The sequence below is a fragment of the Tiliqua scincoides genome, chromosome 16 (genome assembly GCF_035046505.1).
Source record: "Tiliqua scincoides isolate rTilSci1 chromosome 16, rTilSci1.hap2, whole genome shotgun sequence".
In the NCBI taxonomy this organism is placed as follows: Eukaryota; Metazoa; Chordata; class Lepidosauria; order Squamata; family Scincidae; genus Tiliqua; species Tiliqua scincoides.
This window is the reverse complement of record NC_089836.1, coordinates 12,997-25,813: the sequence shown is the minus strand read 5'-3', so window position 1 is coordinate 25,813 and position 12,817 is coordinate 12,997. Positions and strand designations below refer to the sequence as shown.

The 12,817-nt window shown below is 47.1% G+C and overlaps 1 pseudogene; it reads left to right on the top strand.

Moving 5' to 3' along the window:
- Positions 1-8,867: 8,867 nt before the first annotated feature.
- On the top strand, positions 8,868-8,984 carry LOC136635791 (5S ribosomal RNA; annotated as a pseudogene).
- The last annotated feature ends 3,833 nt before the right edge of the window (positions 8,985-12,817 follow it).

Genomic DNA, 12,817 nt, shown 5'->3' with positions numbered 1-12,817 from the left:
TCTCTAGGGCTGCAATCCTATTGCAGTATGTGGAACGCGCTCTTCCAGTTGGGGGCCCGCTGCCTTTATAGTCCCCATTAAAAACCAAGGCCATAACCCAAGAAGCCACGTGTTCTTTCACCCCTGTTCACTTCCTCCCAATTTGCCTCTCCTTTTCTCTCCTTCCTTCCTGGTGTCAATAATAACTCCACTGTAAACACCTTGGGGCAGGGAACCGTGTAAATTCACTGAACTTTTGTGGTGCAGCAGGAAGCCAGCACTGCACAAATGGGGTAAATCCCCGGGGGGCTGAGCCAGTGCAGGAAGGATGGCTATCCAGAAGTGCAGTTTAAGGGCCAAATCCTATCCAGTTTTTCATGTCAATGGGGCAGGCACCGCATCCTGCAGTGAGGGTGCAATCATGGAGGCTTCCTCCAGGTAAGGGAGCTTTTGTTCCCTTTCCTCAAGGCTGCATTGTGGCTGCACCGGCACTAGAAAGCTGGATAGGATTGGGCCCTAAGACCACAGGGAAGCCTCACAGAGCCCCTCTAGTCGACTCTGAGGTTGCGCTTCAGAGGTAGGGGGGAGGCTTTGCATGCGGGGAGGGCAGCATCTTTAGTGGAAGGGCTGTTTTGTGGATCTTTGCCCGCCACTGTCACATTGAACTCACTATAAAAAGCCATGCGCGTTGAAGGCACGACAAATTTGTGGTTAATAAAAACTGGTCTTTTTTCTGCTGTTAGGCAGCTCTGTTTACCTTAACCCATCCATCCTCTGGAGTGATTTAAGTGCTTGTGAGCTGTTTTGACAGAGGGGAATTTGCTTCTGCTGAAATCCTCCAACCAAGGCCAGGAAAAAAGAAACAAAAAAACACAAACACAGTTTAGGATGACAGTGGAGGCTTGTCAAGTGGATGTGACAGATCTATAACAAATGACCACAAACAGGGAGCTCATGTTCCCACCTACTGTCTTGTGTAGCCTGGAAGGAATGACGCGAGACTCCGAGCCAGGAAGAAGCAGATTCTGTTTTATTTTGAAGGCAGGGTTTCTATAGGAGTCTCTCTCCAAAGCGCCCTTTGACGAGAGACAGGATAATGTTGCGTAGAATGTTATGGAACATTCAGTAGCAAAACATTATAGGATCATATTCTTTAGGAACAAGGAAAGAGAAACCACTATTAGCTCATCCTGTCTGTCTTTGGGAGGTGCAACTGCCAGGTTTTGAATCAGGAGGCAGCAAATCTATGGAGCATGAGCATATATCACTCTCCATTATAAACACCAGTACCAGGTCCTTTCAGAGAGGCCTGCTTGCCTGTCGCACGTTCATAGGGAAGGCTTGGGTACTGCAATTTTCCAGCACCGGTGCACCCATGATAGTGGGGCAAGCACTGCATCCTGTGGTGGGGAGATAGTAAGAACATAAGAACAGCCCCACTGGATCAGGCCATAGGCATCTAGTCCAGCTTCCTGTATCTCACAGCGGCCCACCAAATGCCCCAGGGAGCACCCCAGATCACAAGAGACCTGCATCCTGGTGCTCTCCCTTGCATCTGGCATTCTGACATAACCCATAGTCCCAGAGGCCTCCTTAAGGTATGGGAACATTTGTTCCCTTTGCTTGGGGTTGCGTTGCAGTTGCACCAGTGTTGGAAAATTGGATAGGATTGGGCCCCAAATTTCTTGGAAAAACTGTCAAAACAATCAGGGAAAAACCTTTCTTTGACATCTCACATGAATGGAAACAATTTGGAACCTGTTCTTGTAATAAGCTTTCCTTTTCTTAAGAAAACAAAGTGGATTGTGAATGGAGGAGGATGGATGGAGGGGGGAAGAGCCCCCTTCCAATCTCTTTTCCTTTATTGATTTTTTTTTTTAAACAACAGCCTGCTTGATACAATGAGAATTTAGGCCACATGACCCAATGTAGGGAGAGATCCCAACTCTTTTCCCTTTGCACAGATCATATCAATGGAATTCACACCTCCCATTTATCAGCAATCAACTGGGATGAATTGTTCTTATGCTGATCAAGCAGACAGGAGCTTGTGTTGTCCCCAGTTTCCCCAAAATTTCCATCTTCGCTTTGATGAATCCAACATGCCCAGCTGACAGTCCATCTATTTGCAAGCTTTTTGCGTAAGTGGGGAGGAGGAAGGCAGCCCTGCCAGTGGATTCGTTTCCCACACCCGTAACTCAAACATAAAATGGTGACAGGGATTTTCCCCAAAGCTGAGAAGGAACTAAGGATGGAAATTTTGCACTGAAAAAGAATGGAAAACTAAGGGCGCAATCCTAACCCACTTTCCAGCACGGACATAAGGGTAATGCAACTCCAACGTAAGGGAACAAACATTGCCTTACCTTGATGAGGCCCCCATGACTGCCCCCCAACTGCAGGATGCAGCACGTGCCCCACTGGCACAGCTATGCCAGTGCTGGAAAGTTGGTTAGGATTGTGCCCTAAGAAAGATAGCCAGGGTTTGCTATCAAAAGCCTTGTCGTTATACATTCCCACATCAGGGAGAGACTGTGATATCTTACCCAGTTTTTGTAGGATCCTATTTGGTCATGCCGTTTGAAGAGCTTTGAGAAATGGATCCACAATTCACCCTATGGTTTGGCAGCAACCACAGAGACCCCCGTGAGGTATGGGAACATCTGTTGCCTTACCTTGGGGCTGCCTTGCGGCTGCACTGGTACTGAAAAATTGGATAGGATTGGGCCCTGAGTTCTTCCAGTTCTCTGCTACACATGGTAGTTTTTGTCATCGTTTCAAGTTATGTTTTAAATGGTGAATAAATAGCAAATGGTAAATAGAGACCCAGAGGAATGTATGGTTGATTTGTGTCACCCCATGACAAATAGCACCAACCAATGTTCATTTCCAGAAGTTTTATATATATAGCAGTAACTGAAAGTATGCATGAGTCAAGCCAGGATACTTCTGTTCCACAGAATGGGTTTTGCCAGTCACATTCTAAAATATCCCATATGTGTTGCTTTTTAGTCATGCTCAAGGGCATTTGGTGAGCCACTGTGAGATACAGGAAGCTGGACTAGATGGGCCTTTGGCCTGATCCAGTGGGGCTGTTCTTATGTTCTTATCTAGTGGGCCACTGCGAGATACAGGAAGCTGGACTAGATGGGCCTTTGGCTAGATGGGCAGGGCTGTTCTTCTGTTCAGCTGACAAGGGAGGGCACCAGGATGCAGGTCTCTTGTTGTCTTGTGTGCTCCCTGGGGCATTTGGTGGGCCACTGTGAGATACAGGAAGCTGGACTAGATGGGCCTCTGGCCTGATCCAGTGGGGCTGTTCTTATGTTCTTATCTAGTGGGCCACTGCGAGATACAGGAAGCTGGACTAGATGGGCCTATGGCCTGATCCAGCGGGGCTGTTCGTATGTTCTTCTTTATGCTTCACCCCACCCTGTTGCTTAAGGAACTGAGCCTTTCCTTCAAGAACCCTGAGATGCTCCTTTAGCAAAATATCAGATCCCACCCCAAATATCCCAAATGCCCACCATTTCATCCTTTGAAGGATTCCTATTCTGTGCAAGAGTTGAGTCCTCCATTGTACAGATTTTTCTCTTTTAAAAGAGGTTTTTCTTTATTCCTCCTTTTGCATCCTGCTGCTCTCACTTGCAGTATTTACTCAGAGTAGAAGCACAACTAAATAGGACAGATTCCTTTGGAACTCACTGCGTAGCAACCCACTGATCTTTTCCAGACCTTGGATTTTTTAAAAACACATTTAGTTCACTGGCATTTGTCCCTTGGCACCAAAATGGGGCTTTGGAGATGTTCACCAAGGCCTGGTCCATGTGGGACATTCCAGGATTAGATTTTAATGGATTTCTACTTAAAGCGTTATCCATTTTTTAATTTTATTTTTTTTTTCTGGTTCACATCACAAAGTGAATTTTTTGTCTCAAGCCTGAGGAAGGTCTCTCCAGTCACTTCCCATCTGGGATTCAAATTGAATTAGTAACATAAGAATAGCCCAGATGGAGAAGACAAAGCCCCCTCTAATCAACACTCTGCTTTTCAGGGTGGCCAGCCACGGACTTCTGGGAAGTCCGTAAGCAGAAGATTGAGCATATTCTGTAGCCGGTATTTGGAAACAGGATCCCAAAGGATCTCTTCTATGGAGAACTCGTGCAAGGAAAGCGCCCTACAGGTAGACCACAGCTGCGATACAAGGACATCTGCAAGAGGGATCTGAAGGCCTTAGGAATGGACCTCAACAGGTGGGAAACCCTGGCCTCTGAGCGGCCCGCTTGGAGGCAGGCTGTGCAGCATGGCCTTTCCCAGTTTGAAGAGACACTTGGCCAACAGGCTGAGGCTAAGAGGCAAAGAAGGAAGGCCCATAGCCAGGGAGACAGACCAGGGACAGACTGCACTTGCTCCAGGTGTGAAAGGGATTGTCACTCCCGGATTGGCCTTTTCAGCCACACTAGATGCTGTTCCAGAATCACCTTTCAGAGCGTGATACCAGAGTCTTTCGAGACTGATGGTTGCCAATACAGCATTTGGAAACATGTTGACCCTGAACCTGGCAGGAGCACTCAGCCTTCATGACTAGTGGCCACTGATAGTCTTATTCTTATTCTAACCCACTTTTAAAGTCAAATAAAGCTAGTGACCAACCCCACATCTTGCAATATCGACATATGCTATGTAAAGAAGGACTTAAGAACATCAGAAGAGTCCTGCTGGACCAGGCCAAAGCCCTTCTAGTTCAGCCTCCTATATCTCAGAGTGGCCCACCAGGTGCCTCTGGGAGAATTCAGGACCATGAGGTATCTTTTGCCACTTCCTTGCACCTGGCATCATCATCATCATCATCATCATCATCATCACAACAACAACAACAGCAGCAGCAGCAGCAACAACAACAACAACAACTTTATTTATACCCCACCTTTCTCCCCAAAGGGACCCAAGGCAGCTTACAACAAGTTAAAAACAGATTAAAACATAATTTAAAAAACAGATAAAAGCATTAACATATTAACAGATATCATCAAAACAGTAGTCAGATAAAAAGTCAGGTAAAAGGAGCGTAAAGCAGCAGATCATAAAGAAATCAGGCCTGTAAAATACACTAAAAGATGTAAAAAAAAGATGTTAAAAAGATGTTAAAAATGCCATGAACTCCGAAGGCTTGTTTAAATAAAAGGGTCTGCAGGCCTCGCCGAAAAGTCTGAAGGGAGGGAGCCATTCTTAAGTCAAGGGGAAGGGAAGGCATGCAGAGGTAAGTGCCCTCTAAACCCCTCTAAAACCCAGAGCTTGCATATAGTTGTCGTGGTTTGTAACCTGTGATGGACATTTCTCCATCAATCTGTCCATTCTCCTTTTCAAGGCATCTAGGTGTCATCACCATGTCTGGTGGCAAGGAGTTCCACCGACTGATTATACGCTGGGTGAGGTGAAGAGAGATTTCCTTTTGTCTGTTCTAATTCTCTTGCCAGTCAATTTCATTGGATATCCCTGGGTTCTGGTGCTATGCGAGAGGAAAAAGAACTTCCCCTCCATCCAATCTGTCCATCCCATGCATAATTTTATATGTCTCAGGCGCCCCGATGTGTGCCGAACACTGGTTAGGCTGGAAACCGGTACCCCAAGTATAGAGATGTCGATGTGGCTAAATGCCTTACATTATTTCTTGAAGATTCTCTCGAGACAGGATAACTTTACTTACTTGATCCTTTCGGATCCTTTCGCAGGCACCTGGGAAAGAAGGTGCTTGGATCATTTCAAACTCTGTGATCTCTCCCCAGAGTCTTTAATGATGATGAGTCCAGGAGACGCAAAAGAAATATTGCGTCAGAAGTTGGTGGACCTTGAAATGGGTTCTGCCGAGAGCCAGTCTTTCTGTGTATGTTTTTCTTGGGGATCAAGCTTTTGTACTTTCACCTGCCAGATATTTTTATAATATTGTTATTCCTAAATTTAGGATTGCCTTTACCAAAGCTAGGTGTAATGTTCTTTTTTCAGCAGTTCTTTTGGGGCGCTATGCAAGGTGTCCCTATTCAGAGAGACTGTGCCCCTGCCTTCAAAATGTGGTGGAGACAACTGCTCGCGTTGTTTTGCAATGTCCATATTACAATGATTTGAGAGATAAATTTATCTCCCCGATTTTCGGTACTGCAGCTGGAGGAGCAGCTTGCTTTTCTGCTTTCTGACGTATACTCTGATATATCATTCAGGGTTGCCCGCTTTTGTTATGCTGCACAGTTGGTAAGAAAGAAAAGTGAGAGTAGGAAGGGGAGTCTCCTTGCAAAACCCTCTAGCTATGCCACTGGTCTCAGGCTGCAATTCCATCCACACTAACCTGGGAGTGAGCCCCACTGACTACATTGGGACTTACTTCTGAGTAGACACGCATGGGATTGGGCTGCCATGTCTCTCTGCATCCTGACTGTCCCCCAAATAATTTTTTTATTGGACGGCCCCTCAGGTGTTAACGGCCTTGTGAAGCTTAGCACATCTTGGCGTGGCCAATCAAGGTGTCGGAGACAACTTAAGAAAGCCATCTCAAGGTTCAGGATGTCAGGCAGGGGGAATATATAAATGCAGTAAATTAAAAATAAGGGAACGTTATTTCGGTGATGATGTCATCGGATGCCTTGCTGGGCCGCAAGCCTGAGAACTTTCTTTGGTGATGCACAGGAATAGAAGGTCCTAACCACCAATTGCTCTGCAAAAAGTCAGGGGCTATGGCTCACTCCAGATGGGGTCCAGCTGCTTTCCACTCCATGGTGGATGCACAGCTCTGGTTGCTTAAAGAAGAGAAAGAAGCCAGAGAGTCCCCCTTCCTCCCCCTCTCCCCCAGCCCTGCGTCCCAGCCAAAGTAAGAGAATGTAAGCAGAGCACCAATGTTTAAAAGAAGAGGCAGCCGGGGCTTCCGAATGAAGTAGTGGAAATCCTGACATCATGTTTAATAACGAAGAGAAAAAGAGAAACCTTCACCAGCCCCCAGCCCCAACTATCCCTGTTGTAGTTACACTCAGATTTCCAAAATTAAAGAGGAAAATGACCTCCCCGGAGAGGGAGCGAGAGCATTCTCGAAAGACTACTGTTTGTCTAGCCCGGGGATGACTCACTTGGAGCTGCCTTTTCCAGTCCATTAAGAGACTGCTAAAACCTGAAGCAGGATTGGGAGGGGGGGGCTTACAAAAGGATTTGCCCGGGTGGGAAGCACAAGTCGGCCAGTGCTCCAGGAGTTGGGGTCGGAAGTTATTTATGGCAAGTCCCATGCATGACTCCTGCTTCTATATTACATCTTTCCTACATCTTTCTGTTCTCATTCTGCAGTAACAACACAGGACTTGCTGATTTGGGTTTTTAACTATATATGTGCAAGGCTAGTTAAGTGTTATGGAAACAGTCGTTCTGTTCGGAGCTGCTGGGGCACTAGAAGCGGGGCCTTTTTAGTGATGGGACCAATTAGTCTAGACCAGGGGTGCCCAAACCCCGGCCCTGGGGCCACTTGCGGCCCTCGTGGCCTCTCAATGCGGCCCTCAGGGAGCCCCCAGTCTCCAATGAACCTCTGGCCCTCTGGAATTTTTTTGGAGCGCACACTGGCCCAACACAACTGCTCTCAACGTGAGGGCAACTGTTTGACGTTTCAAGTGAGCTGTGGATGAGGGTTCCCTCCACTGCTTGTTATTTCACATCTGTGATGCAGTAGCAGCAGCAAAGGAAAGGCCAGCCTTGCTTTGTGCAAGGCCTTTTATAGGCCTTGAGCTATTGCAAGACCTTCATTCATTCATATAAGTTCATCTTTAATATATTCATTTATGTAAATGTATGTAAATTTATTCAAAATAGATATGTAAATTAATTCTTTTTCCCCGCCCCGCCCCCCGACACAGTGTCAGAGAGACCATGTGGCCATCCTACCAAAAACTTTGGACACCCTTGGTCTAGACCAATGTTTCTCAAACTGCGGGTTGGACCCACTAGGTGGGTCACGAGCCAATTTCAGGTGGGTCCTCATTCATTACAATGTTCATTTTATTTGTAATCTAGTATAGTATTGGCAACCTTCAGTCTCGAAAGACTATGGTATCGCGCTCTGAAAGGTGGTTCTGGCACAGCGTCTAGTGTGGCTGAAAAGGCCGATTCGGGAGTGACAATCCCTTCCACACCGGGAGCAAGTACAGTCTGTCCCTGGTCTGTCTCCCTGGCTATGGGCCTTCCTTCTTTGCCTCTTAGCCTCAGACTATTGGCCAAGTGTCTTTTCAAACTGGGAAAGGCCATGTTGCACAGCCTGCCTCCAAGCGGGCTGCTCAGAGGCCAGGGTTTCCCACTTGTTGAGGTCCATCCCTAAGGCCTTCAGATCCCTCTTGCAGATGTCCTTGTATCGCAGCTGTGGTCTACCTGTAGGGCGCTTTCCTTGCACGAGTTCTCCATAGAGGAGATCCTTTGGGATCCGGCCACCATCCATTCTCACGACATGACCAAGCCAACGCAGGCGTCTCTGTTTCAGCAGTGAATACATGCTAGGGATTCCAGCACGTTCCAGGACTGTGTTGTTTGGAACTTTGTCCTGCAGGTGATGCCGAGGATGCGTCGGAGGCAGCGCATGTGGAAAGCGCTCAGTTTCCTCTCCTGTTGTGAGCGAAGAGTCCATGACTCGCTGCAGTACAGAAGTGTACTCAGTACAGTACAGAAGTGTACTATTTGTAATCTATTAGGCTTGATGCATGATATGTGACATTTGCCGAGAGAGGTGGTAGACCCTCCCTCACTGGAGATATTCAAGCAGCGGCTCGACAAGCTCTAAGAGGATTTCCTGCCTAAGGCAGGGGGTTGCACTAGATGACCTATTAGATCCCTGCCAACTCTATGATTCTATGATTTGGGAAAATGTTACTATAGGCAGCAACTGTTACCCTGCACATGCCCGATTTCGTCTGATCTCGGAAGCTAAGCAGGGTCAGGCCCGGTTAGTACTTGGATGGGAGACCGCCTGGGAATACCGGGTGCTGTAGGCTTATACCATGATCTCAGAAGCTAAGCAGGGTCAGGCCTGGTTAGTACTTGGATGGGAGACCGCCTGGGAATACCGGGTGCTGTAGGCTTATACCATGATCTCAGAAGCTAAGCAGGGTCAGGCCTGGTTAGTACTTGGATGGGAGACCGCCTGGGAATACCGGGTGCTGTAGGCTTATACCATGATCTCGGAAGCTAAGGAGGGTCAGGCCTGGTTAGTATTTGGATGGGAGGCTTATACCATAGTCTTGCCAACCATACAGATCTGTACTTTTAACAGGTTACTGTATATATGCTTTTAACAATGAGTATCTATGGGGCTTATTCCCGGATAAGACTGCAGCATTTGGGATGTTTGGGGGAATTTCTTTAAAACAGACCAGCAACAGCTTGGGAGGGTTAGGAGGGCTCTTATTTTAAATACATTTTTAAACTTATTGTAAACTTATAATTTACTTATTTAGATTTGATTTTGTCATGTGGTGGAGCATTAAAAAATTTCCTGTTCGATGATGTCACTCCTGGCCATCACTTCCAGGTTAATGACATCACTTCCAATGGGTCCCCACAGATTATCACTCTAAAAAGTGGGTCCTGGGGAAGAAAAGTTTGAGACCCTCTGGTCTAGAACTCACTGCCACCAGACCCACCAAGATCTCAAGCTATACTCCTTTCAGTCCATTTAGATGCCTCAGGGAGTACTGCATCCTGGTGCCCTCCCTTGCATGAAAGCATATGAGTGACATATTGGAGGTTAGAGAAGATGCCTACTCCTGAGTCACCCTTGGTCCATCTAGTTTACTGTCAGCATGGACAGGCTGCAGCTGTCCAGGGTTTCATACATGGATCTTTCCTTGCCCTGTCTGCAGATGCCAGGGATTAAAACTGGAAGCTTCTACATGCCAAAGCAGGTGATCTACGACAGAGTTATGGATGTTCCTGATTAACAGCCCAATCCGATCCACACTTTCCCGGGAGTAAGCCCCACTGACTTTAATGAGACTTACTTCTGAGTAGATATGCATAGGATTGGGCTGTAAGCCATTTCTGCCCAACATTGTATATGCACAACAGGGATCAAATGTGTACACCTGTGGGCTGGGCAGAAATGGGTTTTAACACAAGAAGCTGTATTAGACCACTGGTGCACTTAGCTCCATATTATGGATACTTTAAGTGACTCTCCAGGGTTCTGGCCAAGGGTCTTTCTCAGAGAGACCATATTAGGGTTTCACCATGGTATTTTCTGCTCAGAATCCATGTTGTGGTGTTTGCCAGGCTCTTAAATCAGCCATCGGCTATCAATGCAAAGGGTTTCATGTGATGGACAAAGAAATTATCAAGAGTTTGGCACATTGGCCTTCCTTTCTATTTTTTCTTCTTCTGTTGAAATAAAGGCTTTGATTGTCTGTTTTGAATTGATATACAAAGCAGAAGTCTAATGACCCTTAGATGTGGCTTGAAGAAGCTTATCTCAGGATTTGCAAAGTTAAGCTCTCCCCAAAGATTTCATCAGATTCCAGAGCTGCTCCCAGGACCCCAGCAACCTCTGGAGCTCAAATGCCAGCCATATTGATGGAGACCCCGTTTTGCCTTTCCCTGACCACTCTTCAAAGCAGCCTTTCATACTGATGTGTTAAAATCAGAGGACCTTCACGTCCAGGAACAAAACTAAATTACAACCACTTCCCGAGCCCATGAAATCTCCTTTTATGTTTTGAGACTAAACAAGGCAATATTTATTTGTGCACAATTATCGCTCTTGGCTTGCTCACCCAGCAGTCCCAGAAGTGGCCGAGGGAACACAGTGGTTGGGTCTGTGGTGCATTAAAACATGACAGAAGCCAGGGATCCCCTTGCAAAACAACATCCTCAGGACTCACAGCTTCTCACAGAAGTCATCAAAGAGGGCAAAAGGGGGGCATTGCCCCCTGCAGACCCAGTTGCTGAACCCTGTGGGAATATGAAATAAGAAAGCACTAATTAGACACTCAAGGTATTTTGCTCATTATCATCTCCGTCTCTACTGTATGCAGGGATGAAGTCAAGGGGGAGCTGGGGGGCAGAGGCTCAGGACTTCTCCAACAGCTCCAAGAGCTGTTAAATCATCAGCAGGCATGCTCAGGTGCTTCCTCTGAAACACTGAGAAGAAGCATCAGGACCATCAGGAGGCAAACTGAGAAATTTGCCTAGGGGGCAGAAGGTAATGCGGTAGTTATTGTCTTCCCCAAGGGCTGCCTGAGGGATAGTGTATACACTTCATGATACATTAAGGCTGAAATCCTATACACACTTTCTTGGGAGTAAGCTCCAATGAACACAGTGGAACTTACTCCTGAGTAGTATTAGTATTGGCAACCTTCAGTCTCGAAAGACTATGGTATCGCGCTCTGAAAGGTGGTTCTGGCACAGCGTCTAGTGTGGCTGAAAAGACTCCTGAGTAGACATGCTTAGGATGTGGAACAGACTGCCGAAAGAGGGGGTAATCTCTCCCTGACTAGAGATATTCAAGCAGAGGCTTGACAAACACATGTTGGAGATGCTCTAAGAGGATTTCCTGGGGGTTGGACTAGATTACCTCTTCCAACTCTATGGTTCTATGATTGTGCCATAAGGCTGTAATCCTATGCAGATTTCCCTGGGAGTAGGCCCTGAATATAATGCAAGGACAGGACAAACTCTAGCTATGCTTGTAATAGAACATAAGAACATAAGAACATAAGAACAGCCCCACTGGATCAGGCCATAGGCCCATCTAGTCCAGCTTCCTGTATCTCACAGCGGCCCACCAAATGCCCCAGGGAGCACACCAGATAACAAGAGACCTCGTCCTGGTGCTCTCCCCTACATCTGGCATTCTGACTTAACCCATTCCTAAAATCAGGAGGTTGCGCATACACATCATGGCTTGTACCCCATAATGGATTTTTCCTCCAGAAACTCGTCAATCCCCTTTTAAAGGCGTCTAGGCTAGACGCCAGCACCACATCCTGTGGCAAGGAGTTCCACAGACTGACCACGCGCTGAGTAAAGAATATTTTCTTTTGTCTGTCCTAACCCGCCCAACACTCAATTTTAGTGGATGTCCCCTGGTTCTGGTATTATGTGAGAGTGTAAAGAGCATCTCCCTATCCACTCTGTCCATCCCCCTGCATAATTTTGTATGTCTCAAAGAATAAAATATGATACCCAGAAAGGGGCATCAGGTTGTCAGCAGATGGCCAATGTTCAACTGAAAACCCACCTGACCCCAAACTCCCGGTACTGGTTTGCAGAGGTCCTAGGCATCCTTCAGTCTCGGAAGACTATGGTGTCACGCTCTGAATGGTGGTTCTGGAACAGAGTGTCCTCTCCAGTGCGCGAAGCCTGGGTAAAGTAGGTATGGAGGATAGGCTGTTACCCATGCAGCAAATCCCCCCTCTCCACATCGCTGAAATGGTCCAATGGAAAGGCAGAGGCCAATACGGTTGGTTCCAGTGGCATCGCAGGAGTTGTCAGAAGGTGACTGTGTTCAGCCATGAACTGCCTCAGGGACTCGTCGGCTCCGATTTTGCCTCGAGGTTGACTCCTGGAGCCTTTTCCACAACTGGATGTAGCCACGAGGCAGTGGAGGTTTGGGGTCAGAGTTTTCCTTCTCTCAGATGAGCTGCCTTCCCAGGCTGACGAGTCCCATCTACCTGGTGGCTGTTTAGTCGCCTCTTACAACAAGTACAGCCAAACTGAGGGCCTATTCTTATCCCCAGCCCCCAGGGATAAGCCCAAGGGGATACTTTGCAGGGGATACTTATGCAGCACCCAGCATAATATAAGGATCTCAGGAGGGTGCCGTGGGAAG